The following is a 13,391-nucleotide window of genomic DNA, read 5'->3' on the forward strand; positions in this document are numbered from 1 at the left end:
TTTAACAAATAGCTAACAGTTTAACAGTTATTATTTGAAATGGAATTGTTGTGACATTAATATATCAGAAACATGAATATTACTGAAAATAGAGATAGAAAATAGAGTCTGAGAACACGCACGAACAGACTCAAAAAGAGCTTCTTCCCCACTGTCACCAGACTCCTAAATGACCCTTTTATGGACTGACTTCATTAACACTACACCCTGTATGCTTCATCCGATGCCAGTGCTTATGTAGTTACATTGTACATGTTGTGTTGCCCTATTATGTATTTTCTTTTATTCCCTTTTCTTCCCATGTACTTAATGATCTGTTGAGTTGCTCGCAGAAAAATACTTTTCACTGTACCTCGGTACACGTGACAATAAACAAATCCAATCCAATCCAATCCAACCAAGCAACTGCTTATCAGAAACACTTGGGGCAGAATTTTACGCTCCCCACAAGGCAGGTTCTGAGAGTGGAGGGTGTTTAAAATTTTGTGGCCAGGATTCCCCTGGGATCCCGCCTGCCCAGGCACAGATGCAGTTTCACAGTTGGGCAGGCAGGGACTCAGTGGGAAACCCACCCTTTCACCAATTAAGGCCCTTCAGTGGCCACTTACTGACCACCTAAGGGCCTTTCCCGTCCAGCTTCAATTTTTAGGCTGGAAGGAGTGGGTGCGAGTAGGGTGGGAAACAGAGAAATAAGCTTTTCTCCATCTCAGGCAGGAAGGACTGGTGGGTTGCCTCAATCTGAAGGCCCCTTCAAGATTTGGGGCATCCTTCCCTCTGGGTCCTTGGATCTCCGGCCTTCATTTCCCCATGGCCTACCCTCCAAAGCAACGATCACTCCACTCCCGACCCACCCCTCGTCTCTCACCCCCGGGATCCCTGGGACTTATCTTGTTACTTTGTTCCAGGCAGAGTGCTGCAGTATCTCTTCTGGCCACTGCAGTACTGTGCCTGGACAGGTTGGAGAGTGACAAGTCTCACAGGCAGGACCTCCTTCCAAGGATGGATGAAAGACCCATTCACTGCCAATCAGTGCTCAAGTGAGTGTTAAATGGGACTGGCCTTCCAAGAGTTGGTGGTAACACGTTATGTGCCTACTCTCTGGGTGGCGAGCATGACCATTCACCATCCTTCAAGTTCTAACGTTTAAATATTTTGTTTTCAGAATAATACTGATGTAATTCTCCAGTCGGTATGCCAGTTACTGGATATATGGGGTGCAATTCTCCGTAATCGGCGCGATGTCCGCCGGCGGAGCCAAAATCGGCGCAAATCAGTCCGGCATCGCGCCGCCCCAAAGGTGCGGAATCCTCCGCCCTTGACCGGCCGAGTCCTAACCTTGAGGGGCTAGGCCCATGCCGGACTGATTTCCACCCCGCCAGCTGGCGCGGAAATGACATTGCCGGGCGGCGCATGCGCGGGAGCGTTAGCGGCCGCTCACGGCATCCCCGCGCATGCGCTGTGGAGGGAGTCTCTTCTGCCTCCGCCTTGGTGGAGACCGTGGCGAAGGCGGAAGGAAAAGAGTGCCCCCACGGCACAGGGTCGCCCGTGGATCGGTGGGCCCCAATCGCGGACCAGGCCACCGTGGGGGCACCCCCCGGGGCCAGATCGCCCCCCGCTCCCCCCGAGGACCCCGGAGCCCGCCCGCGCCGAATTGTCCCGTCGGTAAGGTAGGTGGTTTAATCCACGCCGGCGGGACAGGCATTCTAGCAGAGGGACTTTGGCCCATCCGGGCCGGAGAATCGTGGGGGGGGCCCGCCAAGCGGCACAACTTGATTCCCGCCCCCGCCGAATCTCCGGTGCCGGAGAATTCGGCAACCGGCGGGGGCGGGATTCACGCCAGCCCCCGGCGATTCTCCGACCTGGCGGGGGGTCAGAGAATCTCGCCCATGATCACCACTAACTGGCAAATCCTCTGAGACATTGGGGAATTCCCAACATCTGGGCCAGGATTCTCCGCTCCCCCACTAGGTCGGAGAATCGCCGGGTGGGCACGTGAATCGCGCCACACCACTCCGATGCCAGTCCACCGATTCTCCGGCGCCGGACTCTCCCCACTGCGCATGCGCGGGAAACTGTCGGCGGCCGCTGACGCTCCCGCGCATGCGCCGCATTTCCGCGCCAGCTGGCGGGGCAACAAACGCCATTTCCGCCAGCTGGCGGGGCAGAAATCCCTCCGGCGCCAGCCTAGCCCCTCAATGTTGGGGCTCGGCCCCCAAAGATGCGGAGCATTCCGCACCTTAGGGCCGGCGCGATGCCCGTCTGATTGGCACCGTTTTTGGCGCCAGTCGGCGGACATCGCGCCGTTGGGGGAGAATTTCACCCCCTACTCCTGGCTGATGTCCCTATGTCACTTGTCCTGTCTGGTGTAGGCAAAAGGCTCTTCCCTTAAAATGTACATAGAATATTTAATGTGAGCTGGAACCTGGTGCATCTAGATTTCCTTCTCATTTCAGCTTTTTAGTGCACTCCAGCTGGAGTTACAACAGCAGTGCACTGAAAGGGTTACAGACTTTTAGTCTGCATCAATGTAATGTGCTCACCATATGTGACATTGGTTTGCACAGCTGCAGTAATGCCATTTTATTTGCATAGCCAAAGCTATTTCTGGAAGCACTCAGAAGCAATTAAAGTAGCCCTCTAAGTTTACTGCTGACAATTCGATTTGGATTTCACAAAAAGGGTGTTGTAATATTTTTTTACACTGAAAGGGAAAAATTAAATATTTACCCTGTATCAATTAATCAGTCAAGAGCAGATGGATTCTGCTAGCAGGCTCTCCTTCTGACGCAAATGATCACAACTGAACAAGTCAATAGTTTGCTCAGGCTTCATTTTTATCAGTTGGAAGAAATCGCCTAATTGTTTGTTTTAATTAATTAGATTTTGAAGTGGCTGTTTCTATATTAACACTTCGCAGTAGAAATTCTGCATGAATGCTGTTTTCAGTGAACGTTCAACATAAAATTAATTAAAATGTCTCTTAAATCTGAGTGTATTCCTTTCACAATAGAATTTTTATGGAAATTCTGTGACAGCTGTATGAACCTGTATTAGCATATCCCTAAACAATAACCACTTGCATTTATAAAGTGGCAATTTTTGAGTGGGATGCGATTGTGGGCGGTGGTCTGGTTTCAATTTCAAAGGAGCCGTTAAGCTAACATCATCCTGATCCATCATTCATCTGATTCACAGGAAATCCTACACATCATGGGCGGGATTCTTCCCTACCTGGATTCTCCTCCGCACCTTCAGGGGCTAGGCCGGAGCCGGCGGGGTTGGCGCACGCCAGCCGGCGCGGAAGGGCTTGGAGCCACGCCAACTGGCGCCGTAGGGCCTCCGCCAGCCAGCGCGAATTTGCGCATGCGCGGGAGTGCAGGCGTGTGCTGGCGTCATCCTTGCGCATGCGCAGGGGGGTTCTTCTCCACGCCAGCCATGGCGAAGGTTGACAGGAGCCGGCGCGAAGGGAAAGAGTGGCCCTATGGCAAGGCCCGCCTGCGGATCGGTGGGCCCAGATCGCGGGCCAGGCCACCGTGGGGGCACCCCCCGGGGCCAGATCCTCCCGCACCCCCCTGAGGACTCCGCAGGCCGCCTGTAGAGCCAGGTCCCACCGATACAGACCTGGGTTGATTTACGCTGGCGGGACCGGCCAAAAATGGGCGGCCACTCGGCCCATCGCGGGTCGGAGAATCGCCGGGGGGGGGAGCGCTGCCAGTGGGCGCTGACTGGCGCGCCCGATTCCCGCCCCCGCCAAAACCCCGGCGACGGAGAATTTGGCAACTGCCGTCGGGGCGGGATTCACACCGCCCCCCCCATGGCGATTCGCGATCCGGCGGGGGGTCGGAGAATCCCGCCCCAGATCCTGGGCCAGTCTTGAATGCTTAATAAGAAAATACTGGGCTAAGAAACAGTACTGCCTTAAATATCAAATTGCATTGATTCAGAAACCTCCCAGCCACACTCAGGACCAACTGTGATAATCATTTGTTGGACTCCAGGTGGAGTTGCTCACTGATGCCCCTGTAGCTGATGGTGACACAAAATCGGAGGTCGCCAAAAGAGGAAAAATTACAATAAAATGGGACGTATTCCATAAAATAGAATTGTTTCCAAGTAGAGCTATTGGGCTGGATTCTCCGATCTTGAGACTAACTGTTGACGCCGGTGCAGGATTCGTGAAGTTCCATGACAGCAAAACTGGCGCTGCACCAGGATCGATTCATCTACTGTTAAGGGGCTAGCACCGGCGCCACGTGGAACACAATCAATTCCAATGAGAAACAGTGCGGGATTTGCCGGGTCCAAGATTCACACTCAGGAGGCTGACAAGCTCAGCCACATATACACACTGCACTCCCCACACACACCATCCCAACAAGATGGCAGCGAGGAGAGTGGCACCCGATTCACGGACGACGAGCTGGAGGCCCTCCTGGACGCGGTGGAGGAGAAGCGGATGACCCTGGATCCCAGCCTGGAAGGAGGCTGTCAGCCGGACCGTGGAAAAAACTGCACGGCCTCCTCAGGGCGGCCAGAATGAGTAGGCACAGCACTGTGCCCTTGGCACTAACCCACATCCCACACACCCGTAACCTGATCCTCACCTTCCCCACCCAGAGGGCAGCTGAACCCCCACGCTGCACCACATGTTGGCACCCATACCGACCACTAATGCCAGGTGCCCTGGTCACTGAGGCCACCATCTAACCACCCCTTGGGTTGCATGTGTTGGACTGTCTAACAATGCATTTTCTGATTCTCCCCCTCCCCCAACTCAGGAGAACGCCGCTCATCACCGCCAAGAGAGGGAGAAAACTCGATGGGGACCGCTGGACCTGTGACCTCTCACCTTGGCAGAGCAGAGGGCCCTGGACATAGTTGGCGGCACAGAGGAAAGGGAAGTCGCCGGGGTGGATGTCGGCCACGGGCAAGAAGTGAGATTCCACTGAGTTGAGTTCCTCAAGCCAAACCCCCTCCATCACCACCCTCACCTCCACACAACCGTCACCCTCACACCAACCTCAAACCCCACACCAACCTCAACCCCACACCACCCTCACCCCCACTCTCACCCTCACACCACCCTCACCCCCAGCCTCACCCTCACACCACCCTCACTCTCACACCACCCGCACCCCCACACCAACTTCCCACCACCCTCACCCCCACACCACCGTCACCTCCACCCCCAGACCACCTCACCCCCAGACCACCCCTACCCCCACACCACCCCTACCCCCACACCACCCCTACCCCCACACCACCCCCACCCCCACACCACCCTCCCACCACCCTCACCCCCACACCACCCTCACCCCTCCACCACCCTCACCCCTCCACCACCCTCACCCCTCCACCACCCTCACCCCACTCTCACACCCACACCAACCTCACCCCCACCCCACCCTCACACCACCCCCACACCAACCTCCCACCACCCTCACACCACCCTCACCCTCACACCACCCTCACCCCCAGACCACCCCTACCCCCACACCACCCTCACCCTTACCCTCAACCCCACCCTCACCCTCACCCTCACAGCACCCCTACCCCCACACCACCCTCACCCCTCCACCACCCTTACCCCACCCTCACACCCACACCAACCTCACCCCCACACCACCCTCACACCACCCCCACACCAACCTCCCACCACCCTCACCCTCACACCACCGTCACCTCCACCCCACCCTCACCCCCACCCCCTCACCACCCTCACCCCCAGACCACCCCTACCCCCACACCACCCTCACCCTTACCCTCAACCCCACCCTCACCCTCACAGCACCCCTACCCCCACACCACCCTCACCCCTCCACCACCCTTACCCCACCCTCACACCCACACCAACGTCACCCCCACACCACCCTCATCCCGACTCCACCCTCACCCCACACCACCCTATCCCTCACCCCCACACCACCCTCACACCAACCTTACCCTCACCCACACCACCCTCACCCCCACACCACCCTTACCCTCACCCACATAACCCTCACCCCCACACCACCCTCACCTCCACACCACCCTCACCCCCACACCACCCTCCCAACACCCTCACCCACACCACCCGACACCACCCTCACACCCACACCACCCTCACCCTCACGCCACCCTAACCCTCACACCCACACCACCCTCACCCTCACGCCACCCTAACCCTCACTCCCACACCACCCTCACCCCCACATCTCCCACACCCACACACCACCCTCACCCCCACACCACCCTCACACCATCCTATCCCTCACCTCCACACCACCCTCACCCCCACACCGCCCTCCCACCACCCTCACCCCCACTCCACCCTCACCCCCATATCGCCCTCCCACCACCCTCACTCCCACACCATCCTCCTACCACCCTCCCCCCCACAACACCCTGCCACCACCCTCCCCCCCACACCACCCTCCCCCCCCACACCACCCTGCCACCACCCTCCCCCACACCACCCTGCCACCATCCTCACCCCCACACCACCCTTACCCCCAAACCACTCTCACTCCCTCACCCCCACACCACCCTCACCCCAACACCACCCTCCCACCACCCTCACCCTCACCCCACACCACCCTCAGCCCCACACCACCCTCACCCTCCCACCACCCTCACCCCCACACCACCTTCACCCCCGCACTACTCTCACCCCCACACCACCCTCACCCCCACACCACCCTTACCCCCACAGCACCCTCACATCACCGTAGCCCTCACCCCCCTCACATCACCGTAACCCTCACCCCCACACCACCCTCACACCACCACCACACCACCCCCACACCACCCTAACCCTCACCCCTCACACCACCCTCACACCACCCTAACCCTCACCCCCACATCTTCCTCACACCCACACCGCCCTCACCTCCACCACCCCCCAGGTGACAGGGCGGGAATCTCAGCAGGCCTCCTCCACTCCTGATGTACCATCTGGGGATCCTCCTCGACTTAGCGTTAGGGTCCGTTTCCCCACCCCCTCCCCCAACCAAGTCGGTGAACCTTGGAGGCGATCAGACCATCCTGAGCATGTTGACCCTGGCGCACACATCATGCGGCCTCCCGTGCCTGCCTGGACCCAATGTCCTGCCCACCGTCTAACACCATTGAATCATCCTCATTGGATGAAGCCTGGTGTTCATCCTCCTCCTCCAGCATGTTGCCCCTCTGCTGCGTGATGTTGTAGAGGATGCAGCAGGCCGCCACGATGGAGGCGACCCTCTTAGCATCATATTGGAGAGCCCTCCAGAGTCGTCCAAGCACCTGAACCACACCTTGAAGAGGCCGAAGCACCGCTCGATCACACTCCTGGCTGCTGCATTGGAGACTTTGTAGAGGATCTCGGTATCGGTGTGTGGTCTCCAGATAGGAATCATCAGCCACAACCGGAGCGGATAACCCCTGTTGCCCAGCAGCCAACCACCCAGTCGGAGGTGTTGGGGGTGGGGTCTCAAACATATCAGGAATCGTTGAGTGTGCCAGGGTGAGGGCGTCATGCACACTGCCCGGGTATCGTGCGCAGACGAGCATGATGCGCATCTGATGGTCATATATCAGCTGCAAGTTTATCGAGTGGAACCCCTTTTGGTATGTGTAGAGAGGCCTGACATCTGCAGGTTCTCATAGGGGTCATGCATCCCGCCGATCACCTCCTGGACCAGGGGCATGTTGCCGATGGCGGTGAACCCCGCTGCCTGGGCACCTAGTGGGCTCGGTCCACATTGAAATGGATGTATTGAGCCGACTGGTCATATAGGGTCTCCATGATGGCGCAGATGCACCTGTGCACCAAAGTCAGTGACATCCCGGACAGGTGCCCACTCGGCACCTGGAAGGACCCCATTGCGTAAAGGTTTAGGACAACCGTCACCTTGACGGCCACCGGGAGCGGGTGTCCTTTCCCAAATCCCTGTGGTGCCAGGTGTGCCATCATCTGGCAGATATGTCGCACTGTCTCCCTGCTCAGCCGGAGTCTTCGAAGGCATGCCCGGTCCTGTAGGTCCTCGAATGACGGGCGCTGCCTCATGCGGCGTCTCCTTGGCACCTCCTCGGCCTGCTGGGTGACCCACTCTCCATCTTGGGCAGCTGCCTCCTGTTTCTCAGGGGCTGGCTCCGCTACTGCACACTCCCCTGCTGCAGCTTCCTCCTCCCCGAGCAGCTCCTTCGCATCCCCGAGGGCTGCGGCGATTAGCAGGAAGACCACCATCACTGGTTGAATTTCAATATCCTTTGTTTGGATAAGTGAAAGGCCGCCATATTAACATGGTGCCTACCCCAGTGCCCAACCAAGTCTACTGGCTACATGGTGGTCCCTGTTGGCACTTTGGGCTCTGCCATGCACGATGTCCTCATCTCCGCACCCCTGGCCCCGCTGTTGCCCGACACCATGGTGGCCTCTGGCCCTGGTGCCCATTCCTGCTGCCAGGGGTACTGTCAACTGGCATTGCCCATGCCAGCAGTAAGCTTTTCAGCCTCCACGCGGTGCCACCGTAGGGGCTACAGTGGGCATTGCCTTTGCGTGGGAAGCCTAATGTCCCAGCGGCTGGTGGGGGTATGGCAGATGATGGGATGTGGGAGTAGGGGGGGAGTGGGGACACCCATTTGGCCGGTATCACTCTGCAGAACCAGGCACCAAGGTGGATGGTCAGAAGGGTGCGCAGCAAGATGGCTGTCTTGCAGGCCGCGGCAATGGCGGTCCTTGACTGGGACACTGCCCCAGTCCCGTGGGGGGTCACCCCGGCCACCCGACCCATTTCCCCCCCCCCCCCCCCCACCCTGCCCCCAGCCAGGGTCCGGTCTGGCAGCCCACGGTCGCGCCTCTCTGTGTCCTACCTCTTCTCTCTTCCTTATCAGCCACAACGCCGGTTTCAAAGCATAAGTGAACTGAGCCGTCGGAAACATGGTCCATCGGAAGCTGAGAATCACGGAGGCCCCAGAGAATACTGGGTCGGGCACACTAATGATATGCAAACAGTGTTGACTGTACGTGTGTCCGGACCACATTGACGCTGCTGTCAAGATGATGGAGAATTGCGATTTTGGCATCAGGACCGATTCTCCGCCCAATCGCGTTTCCTGATTTCAGCGTCGGCCAACGGAGACTCCTGACCATTATTTTTCCACACAATCTTCTCTGGAGGTTCCTCAAAGGAATGGGTGAAAACCTTGTTTGGAAGAACCCTGATCTTGATCTAAAAAAATTGTATGCGTTGCTAGTTCCATAATCAAAAAACAAAATAATAGAAACATAATTTTTGCCATGTTAGCAGAATTTAAAACACAGTGGGTGCAATTAAAAATGCACAAAGTGTTGGATCAGCCGAGAAAAGCTGAGCGATAGCCACCTGCTTCACACTTGCCTTTTCTCGCCTGACTAAACAGCACTCTGTGCAATTTCAAAGTGCTGCCAAGGATCACACAGCCAGCTGGAGGGACGGGACTCAAACACACCGGCAAAGCCAGGGTTCTGAGGTTCGGCACCGTTTGTAAAGGGTGCCCGATCTCAAAGTTAAATGTAAGTCGTCCCCCCCCCCCCCCCCCCCCCCCCCCACACCCCCACACCCCCACACCCCCCACCGAGATCAGGATGTCCCACATGGATGTCAGGAACCCCCCATGGAGATTGCGACCTCAACCCCTCTCCCCCCAACCCACCCAAGCATTGGGGCACCCCTCCCCTCCCAACCACACGGCAACATGGGGGCACCCCCCCCCCCTCCATTCACAGACATTGGGGTCTTCCCTCCCCCACCCCCAATGCAGACATTGGGGCTTTCCCCTTTACCCCTCCCCTCACAAACATTGGGATTGTCTCCTCTCCCCCCCAATTGAGAAGGTAAAACCACCCTCCCCGCAAGAGCCACCTTGGCATTGCCTCTTATGCACCTTTTTGGCATTGCTCAGGGACACTGCCAGGGTGCCAGGGGGCAATGCCCAGCCATTGTCCCTCAATCCCTGGGACCTACAGGCACCTCCGTGCCCCTGCTGTTGTTATCATGGCTGAACTTCGCGAAAACCCCAGAGTGCAGGGGCCCAGCCTCATGGTGAGTACGGTGACCATGACCATTTTGGATAGCCCCCTAACAAAGTGAAACCTGGAGTGCAGGGGCCCATCCACAAGGCAAGTATGGTTGATCCCGCAGGAGGCAGGGGGACAAAAAAAAAACATCAGGATAGTTACCTGGAACGTCAGGGGATTTAACGGCCCACTGAAAAGATCCAGAGTCTTCGCTCTCCTGAAAAGTATGAAAGCTGACATTCTCTTCCTCCAAGGGATGCAACTGACAGAAAAGGACCAACTCCAAGTAAGGAAGGGACGGGTGGGACAGACGTGCCATTCATGTTACGGGATGAGAGCCAGGGGGTAGCCATACTGATAAGTAAGAGGACGATGTTCACTGCGACGAAGACGGTCACGGTATGTCATGGTCAGCGGTGTCCTAGACGGTGCACCGGTAGACCTGGTGAACGTGTACGCTTCCAAATGGGACAACGCGGAGTTTGTAAAGAAGACCATGCCGAAATTTCCTGACATAGATACGCACCGACTGACCATGAGGGGGGGACTTTAACTCTGTACAGGACGCACTGACAGACAGGTCAATCCCCAGAACTGGGAAAATGGCAGGCATGGCTCGAGAACTGGGAGCATGGGGGCAGTGGACCCTGTGGTAGTCACCACTGTTGTATTATACTGTATATACTGCACTGCATACGACATTATTACGGTAAGGCCCCTGTACTACAGGTACGGGGGTAGATCCCTGCCTGCTGGCTCCGCCCAGTAGGCGGAGTATAAATGTGTGTGCTCTCCGAACTGCAGCCATTTCGGCTGCAGCTGTAGGAGGCCACGCATCGCTGTGTAATATAGCCTCGATTACTCTCTACTCTCGTCTCTTCGTAATTGATAATGCATCAGACCCATGGTAGTTCATGCACCCAGGTGAGAAGGAATTTTCTTTTTTCTTGCAAGTACACAAGGTCTATACCTGTATCAATGTCTTTGTAATGGGGAAATTGGTGCTTCCAGCGATAGTAAGGGCGGAATACTCCGCGATTGTAATCTCTGGACCACGCTCCACATTACATGGATGTGAAGTTGGAGTTGGGTCATGCCCAACGCCCCACGTGGAGGATGAACACAACCCTCTTGGCCAACAAGGTCTTCTGCCAGAAAATGTCACAGGCCATAGACGAGTAAATTACTAACAACTGGAACGAGGAAGTCTCACCTTCAACGTTCTGGGAGACACTAAAGGCGGTGTTTAGAGGAGACATTACCGCCTCTAAGGCACGCAGAGGCAGGGCAACAACTGATTGGTTTAATTCTGGAGGTCGACAGAAAGTACTCTGAGGCCCCGACCATAGGTGGAGAATAAACTACAAATGGACTTTAATCTGCTATTCACCAGGAAGGCAGTGCACCAACTCCACCAGACACAGGGGACCTTCTCTGAACACAGAGACAAGGCTAGCCACCTGCTGGAACATCAATTGAGAAAGCAGGCAGCCAAGAGGGAAATAATACACATGAAGGATAGCAGAGGTGGACTGGTAGCCAAACAAAAAAGATCAATGAAGCTTTCAATGCCTTCTACCTTGGGCTGTACACCACCTGACGGGGACTCCGGATGAAACAGTTCCTCGATGGACTGGACATGCCAGTCGTTGGGGATGATAGACGGAGGGGGCTGAAAGCACCAGTGGGACTGGGAGATGTCATGGAGAGCATCAGCTCCATGCAGGCGGGGAAGGCGCCGGGATCCGACGGGTTTCCAGAGGACATCTACAAAATGTTTGCAACAGCCCCGCACTTGTTCACAGACTCCCTAGCGAGGGGCACCCTGCCTCCAATGCTAACACAAGCCACCATATCATTGATACCCAAAAAGAACAAAGACCCAAAGGAATGCAGATCATACAGACCCATTTCGCTGCTCAATGTGGACGTGAAAATACTTGTAAAAATCCTGGCTAAGCGGCTGAAGAACTGCGAAACAGAGGTGGTCACAGAGGACCAGATGGGGTTTGTCAAGGGTAGACAGCGAACAGCAAGCATCAGACGACTGCTGAACTTGATAATGACCCATCTGGGGAGAGAGCACCAGAGGTGATCGTCTCCATGGACGCAGAGAAGGCCTTCGACAGGGTCGAGTGGAAGTACCTCATTGAGGTACTAGAGCGGTTTGGGCTGGGCAGGGCTCACCACATGGATGAAACTCCTGTACAACATCCCCAAGGCAAATGTATGGACCAACACCTGAACAATCACAAAGATTCGATGGAATGTGGGTCATCTCAGCCTGCCTTGTTGTTAAGCGCTGATGTTAAGTCGTTGGCAAAGGTTTTGGCAATGAGGCTAGAATCCTATCTACCGGGGTGTTTTTGGAGGAGCAGACTGGATTTGTGAAGGACCAGCAGTTGTCAGCCAATATCAGGAGGTTGTTAAATGTTGTGTTGTCACCCTCCATGGAGAACAAACCAGAGGTGATCATTTTACATAAAACATACAGTGCAGAAGGAGGCCATTCGGCCCATCGAGTCTGCACCGACCCACTTAAGCCCTCACTTCCACCCTGTCCCCGTGACCCAATAACCCCATCTACCTTTTTGGACACTAAGGGCAATTTAGCATGGCCAATCCACCTAACCTGCACGTCTTTGGACTGTGGGAGGAAACCGAAGCACCCGGAGGAAACCCACACAGAAACGGGGAGAACGTGCCGACTCCGCACAGACAGTGACCCAGCGGGGAATCGTACCTGGGACCCTGGCGCTGTGAAGCCACAGTGCTAGCCACTTGTGCTACCGTGCCGCCCATTTTGATGGATACATAGAAGGTGTTTGACAGGGTTGAGTGGGGATACCTCTTTGGAATCTTGGGGCGGTTTGGCTTCGGGCCTAAATGTGTGTCATGGATTAAGCTTTTATGCAGGACCCCCTCCGCAAATTTATGCACTAATGTCCTGAGTTTCGGTTATTTCCAAATGGGCAGCGGTACAAGACAGTATTGCCCATTGTCTCTGTTGCTTTTCACATTCGCAATTGAGTCATTGGCCATTGCATTGAAGTTGTCTATTGGGTGGACGGGCATACAGCGTGGGTGGAGGGAGCATAGGGTGTCCTTTTATGCGGATGATCTGTTACTATATGTTACGGACCTAGCTGGAAGGGTACAGACAGTGAAGGTGAATCTTCTCCCGAGGTTTTTGTTTTTGTTCCAGTGTCTTCCAGTTTTTCTTCCCAAGACTTGTTTTGCAGGGTTAACAAGTTGATTTTTACTTTTGTTTGGGCGGTAAGATTCCTTGGGTGCATATGACATTTTTGCAGATGGACAGACAGTCGGGAGGGGGGATTGGCTTTACTCAATCTGTTTTGTTAATACTGGGCGG

The 13,391-nt window shown here is 55.8% G+C and overlaps 1 protein-coding gene and 1 pseudogene across 2 annotated transcripts in view; one reads left to right on the forward strand and one right to left on the reverse strand.

Moving 5' to 3' along the window:
- LOC140409001 (putative nuclease HARBI1 pseudogene) overlaps positions 1 to 13,391 on the reverse strand; it is a 378,119-nt pseudogene that overhangs the window by 94,300 nt on the left and 270,428 nt on the right.
- The window catches only part of ankrd55 (ankyrin repeat domain 55), a 169,508-nt gene that overhangs the window by 46,977 nt on the left and 109,140 nt on the right, over positions 1 to 13,391 (forward strand). The gene's annotated exons all lie outside the window — the stretch shown is intronic.

This window comes from Scyliorhinus torazame, chromosome 3, assembly GCF_047496885.1.
Source record: "Scyliorhinus torazame isolate Kashiwa2021f chromosome 3, sScyTor2.1, whole genome shotgun sequence".
Taxonomy (NCBI): Eukaryota; Metazoa; Chordata; class Chondrichthyes; order Carcharhiniformes; family Scyliorhinidae; genus Scyliorhinus; species Scyliorhinus torazame.